General features: G+C 51.9%; 1 long non-coding RNA gene across 1 annotated transcript; it reads right to left on the bottom strand.

Annotated features, from left to right (window-relative positions):
* Positions 1–471: 471 nt before the first annotated feature.
* Positions 472–7,092, bottom strand: LOC105708628 (uncharacterized). Its single transcript, XR_001105356.3, has 3 exons — positions 6,973–7,092; positions 6,516–6,739; positions 472–4,940 (listed from the first exon to the last, which is right to left on the bottom strand). It is a non-coding gene; the product is annotated as an uncharacterized LOC105708628 (long non-coding RNA).
* Positions 7,093–7,669: the final 577 nt, after the last annotated feature.

Below are 7,669 nucleotides of genomic sequence, written 5' to 3'. Positions count from 1 at the left end.
TCTTATTGAGTGTGGGTGTCTGCTTTCTGCTTCCACCTCAACAGCAGTACTGAGGCCAGAAGTCCTTGTCAGGTTCCAAGTGCCTGCTTGGCCAACTATTGGCTGGACCGAGGGGGCCAATGCAGGAACTGATTCTGGGTTAACCCGAGCTGACCTAGTCAAGGCTATCATCATCACATCATTGTCTTCATCACTGATACATTACCAGCATTACTGCCTTCACATGGCCATGGCCACCATCACCACTACCACTATCATCACCACCATCACTGCCATCATGACTGTAACCACCGCCATCACCACCATCATCACCACTATAACCACCACCATCACCACAATCATTACCACTATTACCACCATCACTACCTCCACCACCACCGCCACCACAATCATTACCACCATCAATACCTCCACCACCACCACCACCACCACCACAATCATTACCACCATCAATACCTCCACCACCACCACCACCACAATCATTACCACCATCACTACCTCCACCACCACCGCCACCACAATCATTACCACCATCACTACCTCCACCACCACCACCACCATCACCACTATCATCTCCACAACCACCATTGCCACAATCATTACCACCACTACCCACCCACTACTAACACTATCACCACCATCATCACCACCATCACCACCACCGCCACCATCATTGTCACCACCATCACCACCAACACCACCACCATCACCATCACCACCATCACTATAATCATTACTACCATTACCACCATTACCACCATCACTACCTCCACCATCACCACCACCACCACCATCACCACCACTACCACCATCATCACCACTATCATATCCATAACCACCATCACCACAATCATTACCACCATCACCACCCCCCACTACCAGTATCATCAACACTATCATCACCATCATCACCACCATCACCACCATTACCACCATCACTACCTCCACCACCACCATCACCATCAGTCACCACCATCATCACCACCACCAGCACCACCATCACCACCACCATCACCATCACCACCACCACTACCATCATCATCACAATGATTACCATTACCACCATCACTGCCTCCACCATCACCACCACCATCACCACCACCACCACCATCACCACCACTATTACCACCATCACCACCTCTACCACCATCACTACCATTACCACCATCACTACCTCCACCACCACCACTATCACCAACACTGTAATTCCAGGTACTCGGGAGGCTGAGGCAGGAGAATTGCTTGAACCCGGAAGGTGGAGGTTGCAGTGAGCTGAAGTCGCGCCACTGCACTCCAGCCTGGGCGACAGCGAGATTCTGTCTCAAAAAACAAAAAAGAGAGAGAGAGAAAAGAAAAAAGCCTTTTTGTCTCTCCGACCGACTCAAGGGAGGACTTGGCTGTCTCTCCATTCTCCTGCCTACGCCCTAGGCCAATTTTTCTTGCAGTGCCAGGTTTGCCGAGACCGCCATTTTGGTTTCCAGCTGGAAGGGGTTTAGCAGCCGTTTTACAGATGGAGAAAGCTGAGGCCCAGAGAAGGAAAGAAACTGATTAAAGGCAGAGTAAACGCTTCTTTTTCAGTTCCCTGACGGTGCAGTCATTCCCTGAGGGCTGTTTGGGCTCTGAGTTTATCAAGACTGAAAGGGGAAGGACCCATATTGGGACCTTCTGTCCTCATCAGCGGGTTTATGTGATATAAGGTTGGGGGGGGCCTGGGGGTCTCTGACCCCCTGTTGCTGCTCCTCCCTTGGTATCTCTTCCAAGGGGACCTCAGGGCAGCTGGGTGGGCCTGGGGGAGGGGGCTGAGAGCTCCTTGCCCATCTTCAGAAGTTCATATTCCCCATGGCTGGCCAGGGAATCCTTCCTTCACTGAGGGAAGGTCGTGGACCACACGGCGTGGCCTCCAGACGCCTCATCGGAACACCCCATGGACAGCACTTGAGTCTGCGCCTTCTCTTGGAGTAGCAGACTGGCCCTTTTCCCGAGAGGCTGGAGCAGGCAAGAGCGAGAGTGGAAGGATTTTGAGATGTTTCCTCTGAGCGATGAATGCAACCCCACCTTTTGGCATTCTCTCAAGAGACTGCAGAAAAGCCTTCAGCTGGTCTTTTGATGATCTCTGGGTATGAGACGAATGTTTCTGTGAATGTGACTCATGCTGATATTAACTCCAAGGAGGAGGCGAAATGGCCTGGCTCTAAGAGGGCTACACTTGATTCCTTCATTTATTTGCTCTTTCAACAAATAGTTTTTGGCCTCCCACGAAGTGTCGGGCATTGTGCTGGGAAGAGGGGGAGCCAGTGGTGAGGACGGAGTAGCTGTGGTTTCTGCCCTTATGGGGAAGAAGGGAAGACAGACGTGACTCCAGTAGTTACACGAATGGAAACAATTACACACAGTTTTAAGTTCTATCTCCAAAGAAGCAAGGGCTGCTGGGAGATTGTGAACAGGGACTGGCCAGTGGTTCAGGGCATCACGATGATAACACTTACGGAGTGCTGAAAGGTGCTGGGTGGGCTGGGCCGCAGCACTGGCTGTTAACTTGGTTAGCTGGCTGTCTCCTGTGTTGCATCAGCTGTTCGATAGTCTATCATCCGCAGGGCCACGTGCTGTTCCTAGTGCTTCACTCGTACATAGTTACTCATTTAATCCTTACCCGTATGAGAGATAAGAACTCCTGTTATTTTGCTAATTGGGAAACTGAGGCACCAAAAGATTGAGTACATTTTCCAGTAATATACTGCTAATAAGTAGCAGGATGAGGGTTTGAGCTCAGGCCCTCTGGCTTCAGAATCCAGCCTTTCTCCATTCGACTCCTAATGCTTCTGGTGGGTGAGTTTAACAGGGTAAAGATGGGGCAGGTGTGGGTTTGGGGTGGGTTCCAAGCACATGGCACAGAGCTGCATGGAAAATGCCTGGTAGTAGGAAGGGCACAGGGCACTCAAGGAAGCAGATGAGGCTGGTGCAGCTGGCAATAGAGGCCAAGGGGCTGGGGGGTGGGGAAAGAGGGCAGGTGGTAGGGAGGGAAAGCGGACAGAGCAGGATTACATGGAGCCTAGGAACGTTAGGGTTCCGGCCAGGATTCCAACAGAATGAGCCCCACAGGAGTGGGCACACTGCCTGTTTTCTTCATTCGTGTATACCCAGCTCTGATCACACTGCCTGGCACATAGGAGATGCCCAATAGTGATCTGGTGAATGACAAAGGAGGGAGCCAACCCCTTCTCTCCAGCCCTCACCCAGCTTTGGCTTCTCCAGTTCCTGCTGTCTATCAGAATTCCCGGGGAGACTGTAAATTACAATTGCTGGGGCTCCAGCCCTGGAAAATGCAGTTTAGTAATTCTCGGTGGGCCTGGGGACGTGTATTTTCAATAAGCTCCCAAGATGATCCTGACTTTGCCTGGTTGCCCCTGGACACTCCTGGAAGCTGGTGGTTCTGCTTGTAAGGGGCAGCATGGGTGTGGGGTGCTGCCCTGCAGACACGTGCTGGGGAACACACCTTGGGCTCGCTGCCCCCCATCTCAATGTTTACCCACAGCACTGTGGAAAGAAACACTGTTGGTGGGCTTTCCAATGCTGGTTTCCCGGCAGCCCTCTCCTCTTCTGGGGTTGTGGAACCCTGGCCACCGAAGAACCTGGACTGGGTTGTGGTTGATACGGTTGATATGGCTGTGTCTCCACTCAAATCTCATCTTGAATTATAGCTTCCAAAATTCTCACATGTTGTGGGAGGGACCTGGTGAGAGCTAACTGAATCATGGGAGTGGTTTCCGCTATACTGTTCTCATGGTAATGAATAAGTCTTAAGAGATCTGAGGATCTTATAAGGGGAAACCCCATTTGCTTGTCTCTCATTTCTCCCCTGCCGGCCACCATGTAAGACGTGTCTTTTGCCTTCCGCAGTGATTGTGAGGTCTCCCCAGCCACGTGGAACTGTGAATCCATTAAACCTCTTTTTCGTTACAAATTACCCAGTCTCGGATAGTCTTATCAGCAGTGTGAAAATGGACTAATACAATAGGTGACCTTGAGTTTTAGGCATTCTGTAAATGACCTAGAAATCTGTCGGGAACCGAGAGAGAGAATATTCCGTCAATCATCCAACAAACAGATAAGTCAATCTAGAGAAGAGAGGGGGAAGAGGAGGGGGTGGAGACAAGGGGAGAAGGTGAAATAGAAGAGATGGAGGAGACATTGAGGATGGAGACGAGGCGTGAGAGGAGGAAGAGGGCAAGAACAGACAGTGAGAGATGGAGAGGGGGGAGACTGCTGAACGTGGGATGCAGTGGTTCTGGGGGGACGGCCCTGAGCGACAGCATTGTAGGAATCTGACAGAAAGGGCCTAGTTGCCCCCTATTCTTGGAGAGCACATGAGGGGTCGCACAGGAGAGCAGCTTACAGGTGGTGCAGGTGCCAAGAGAGGTGGTCACCCCCTGATAGCCTCATCTTATAGTTGTTGTTGTTTCAGATGGGGTCTCGATATGTCGCCCAGGCTGGAGTGCAGTGATGCCATCATAACTCATTGCAGCCTTGAACACCCAGGCTCAAGTGGTCCTCCCACCTCAGCCTCCCAAGGAGCTGGAACTAGAGATGAGCACCAACCACACTTGGCTAATTTTTGTATTTTTTGTTAAGACGGGGTTTTGCTGTGTTGCCCAGGCTGGTCTCAAACTCCTGGCCTCAAGTGATCCTCTTGCCTCGACCTCCTAAAGTGTTGAGATGACAGGTGTGAGCTGCCACACCCAGCCGTCTTACAGTTTTGAAGCGAGTGAAGCCTGCAGGACTGGAGGTGGCTGGGAAAGGCAGCTGTGCTGGGCCTAGTGGAGGCTGGGGCTCCACTTATCTCATTCAGAACTGAAGACCTGAGCTGTGACAGTGCAGGGGCCCTCTGCATCTGGGCCATTAGTAGAGGGACTGGAAGTTGCACGGGTCAGAAAAGAGCCCATCTGTAGGAAAAAGATAAGTCTTGTGGGCCAGCCTCAGTTTCCCCAGCTAGAAAATGAGGGCATGGGACCAGAAGATCATACTCATAGCTACTAACATTAAGCTCCTGCTATGTGTCACACTCCTCTCTTGGGCCTTCTGGGGACCCGTCCTGAGCTGGCCGGACTCACCATTCCAACCTCAGCCCTTGCCACTCTCCCCACACCCTCCCACTGTCTTTCAACCTCACCATGGCCATGTACGCTAAGCCTGTTCCTGCCTCAGGGCCTTTGTGCATGCTGTTCCCTCTGCAGAATGTCTTCCCATGGTCTTTGCCTGACTGGCTCCTTGCCATCCACATCTTCAGAGAAGCCCTCCATCATCATCCTGTCTCAAGTAGCTTCCCAGTCACTTGCCTTTGCATTACCCAGTTTTATTCTTTTCCATGCCACTCCCCTTTCAGCATGCATGCTCCATGAAAGCAGGAACCTTGTTCCTTCTGGTCTCTGGGGTGTCCCACCCCCACCCCCATGTCAGTGCCACATATAGACACTTGATACCTGCTTGCTGAATAAGTGAATGAATAAATGCAACTTGATAAGTTGGTGCTTAATTTGTGTTATTTCAAGTAGGTGTCATAAATATTTGCTTGCATTAGTATTGAGAGAGATGTTATCCTCAGGGTCCTACACACAAGGAAACGGAGGTCCCCAGAGGTGAGGTCACACAGCTGGGACCTGGACTTAAGACTCCGCCTCCAAAGTCCTCTCTCCCAGGGTGCCCCACCTTTTGTCGAGCAAAGAGGAGACACCAGCCATGAGAAGCTGGGGGTATTCTTTGTGCTTTAGAGATGCAGAGGTGATGGCTGTGGGTGAAGTCACTCAGCACTGCCACCCTCAGGCCTGTGGTGGTAATGCCCATTCCCGGCGCATACTGTCTGCAACTCGAATTCTCAGAGGCCCAGGGCCCGGCTGGGCTGGGAGTGAGTGGCTGCTGTGTGGTCCACCCACCACCTCCAGCAGCTGGCTCCTGGAGGTGCCCAGTCAGAACAATACACAGGGATTTCAGGAGAGAGTGCTGTCCTTCAAACCACTCAGGCTCATTTCCCAGACAGACCCAGCACAATGCCACAGAGATTTCCCCAGTGGCATAGGGTGCTGCAAAGCCTCCTTCTCACAGGGCAGGGGCCCCCTGCCTCTGTAGGCAGCAGAGAAGTGCTTTGTGTGTCCAAAGGCTGCAGGAGTCTGTTTCATTGGCCACCTGTCTGTCGGCAGCGTCTACACCTCTTCAAACCCCTGAGCTGAGGTTTATCGTGGTCAAGGGGCAAGATCATAGCTATTAGAGGCACCTTGGCCTGGATTCAAGTCCCAGCTATGTGACTTACTGGCTGGATGATGTTAGGCGAGTCACATAACTCTCCAAGCCTGTTTTCCCATCTGTAAAAGGGAGATGCTTATGAAAGTGCCTGGTCCAGAGTAAGTCAGCAGGCGGCATATCAGCCCCTTGCCATCTGGCCACACTTTCACCTCTGACTGCTCTTGCCCAGTTCCTCTGCCATGCTTTGCACACATTTTTCTCTGCTTGGATGCTTACCCTACCTTGCATGCTGGGCCAAGGTCTCTTCCTTCTCCATGACAGGCACCTCCTCCAGGAAGCCTTCCCAGAAACCCTCAGATCATTGGTCTATCCTCGGTTCTCTGACCCTCCATACTGCTAGAGTGATGAGGTCTGTAACGATCAGTATGTGTAGAACAGGGCTGTGCCGTTTTCGTCCCAATGCACAGGACTCAGCGCAAAAGCAGGAGGAATATCTGTTGAATACCTAGATGAAAGAAGAAATTAAAAATAGGAATGAATTAATGAGTAGAGAAAGGAATGAAGAAAGCATGGAGGAAGGAAAAAGACAAAATGAAGGGAAGGAGAAGAAAGTAAGGGAGAGGGAGAAAACAGAAGGTAAAAAGAAAAATGAGAGAGAAAACACAGAGAAGGAAAGTCCTCCTAGGGCTCCTTCCTGCCATGCCGATGTCTCAGGTCCCAGCTATGCACCTGCCTTACCCCCGTCCTGCCTGCTTCTGTCTTCCTGTCATTCCGCAGAGGTCCTCAGTTGCCTCAGTTGCCTCCGGCTCCCACAAAATATTCATTGTTCTCTTGCCTGCTCCTCTCCGCCTCTCTCTGCTTGTTAGGTGCCAAAATGGTGGAATGATCAGAGGTAAAGCACGTCTGTCACCAGCCATGGAGGGGCTGATTCATCGAAAGATGCTCCTCTCCCCCGGAGAGGCTGACTCAGCCCCGGCTGCTTCTCTCCTGAGGTCGCAGCTGTGTCTCCCCTAGAGGCTCCAGGAAATGTAGCATAGGCTTTGAAAAGGGCACAGTCCCTGGAGCTAGAGAATTTCTTTTTGAGCAATTGGGATCAGAGAACCCTTGGCTTGAATGTGGTGGGGCAGACCCTAAGGATGCTGAAAGGGGCTGGGAGGTGCATCAGCCTGTGCCAGAGCTAGGGGAGCCCCAGTTCCACTTGGTATTCTGGAAAACCTTGTGGGGCAATTCCTTGAGCATGATCCATGGGGGCTGGTGTCTGGGGATGGGCTTGGGCTGATAGGGGCACGGGCAGGCTTTCCAGATGAGACTGGGGACAAGGCTGAGAGAGCACGAGGGAGTCAACACTCTGCGGGCTGAGAGTCAGAGACTCAGAAAGGCTGCCAAAGCCCAGCCAGCTCCAGTCTGAGATGACAGCCATGGAGAACTCAGCTAA

The sequence above is a fragment of the Aotus nancymaae genome, unplaced genomic scaffold (assembly GCF_030222135.1).
Source record: "Aotus nancymaae isolate 86718 unplaced genomic scaffold, 86718_ANA_hifiasm-v0.15.2.pri h1tg000053l, whole genome shotgun sequence".
NCBI classification, from domain to species: Eukaryota; Metazoa; Chordata; class Mammalia; order Primates; family Aotidae; genus Aotus; species Aotus nancymaae.
This window is presented reverse-complemented; position numbering and strand designations above follow the sequence as displayed.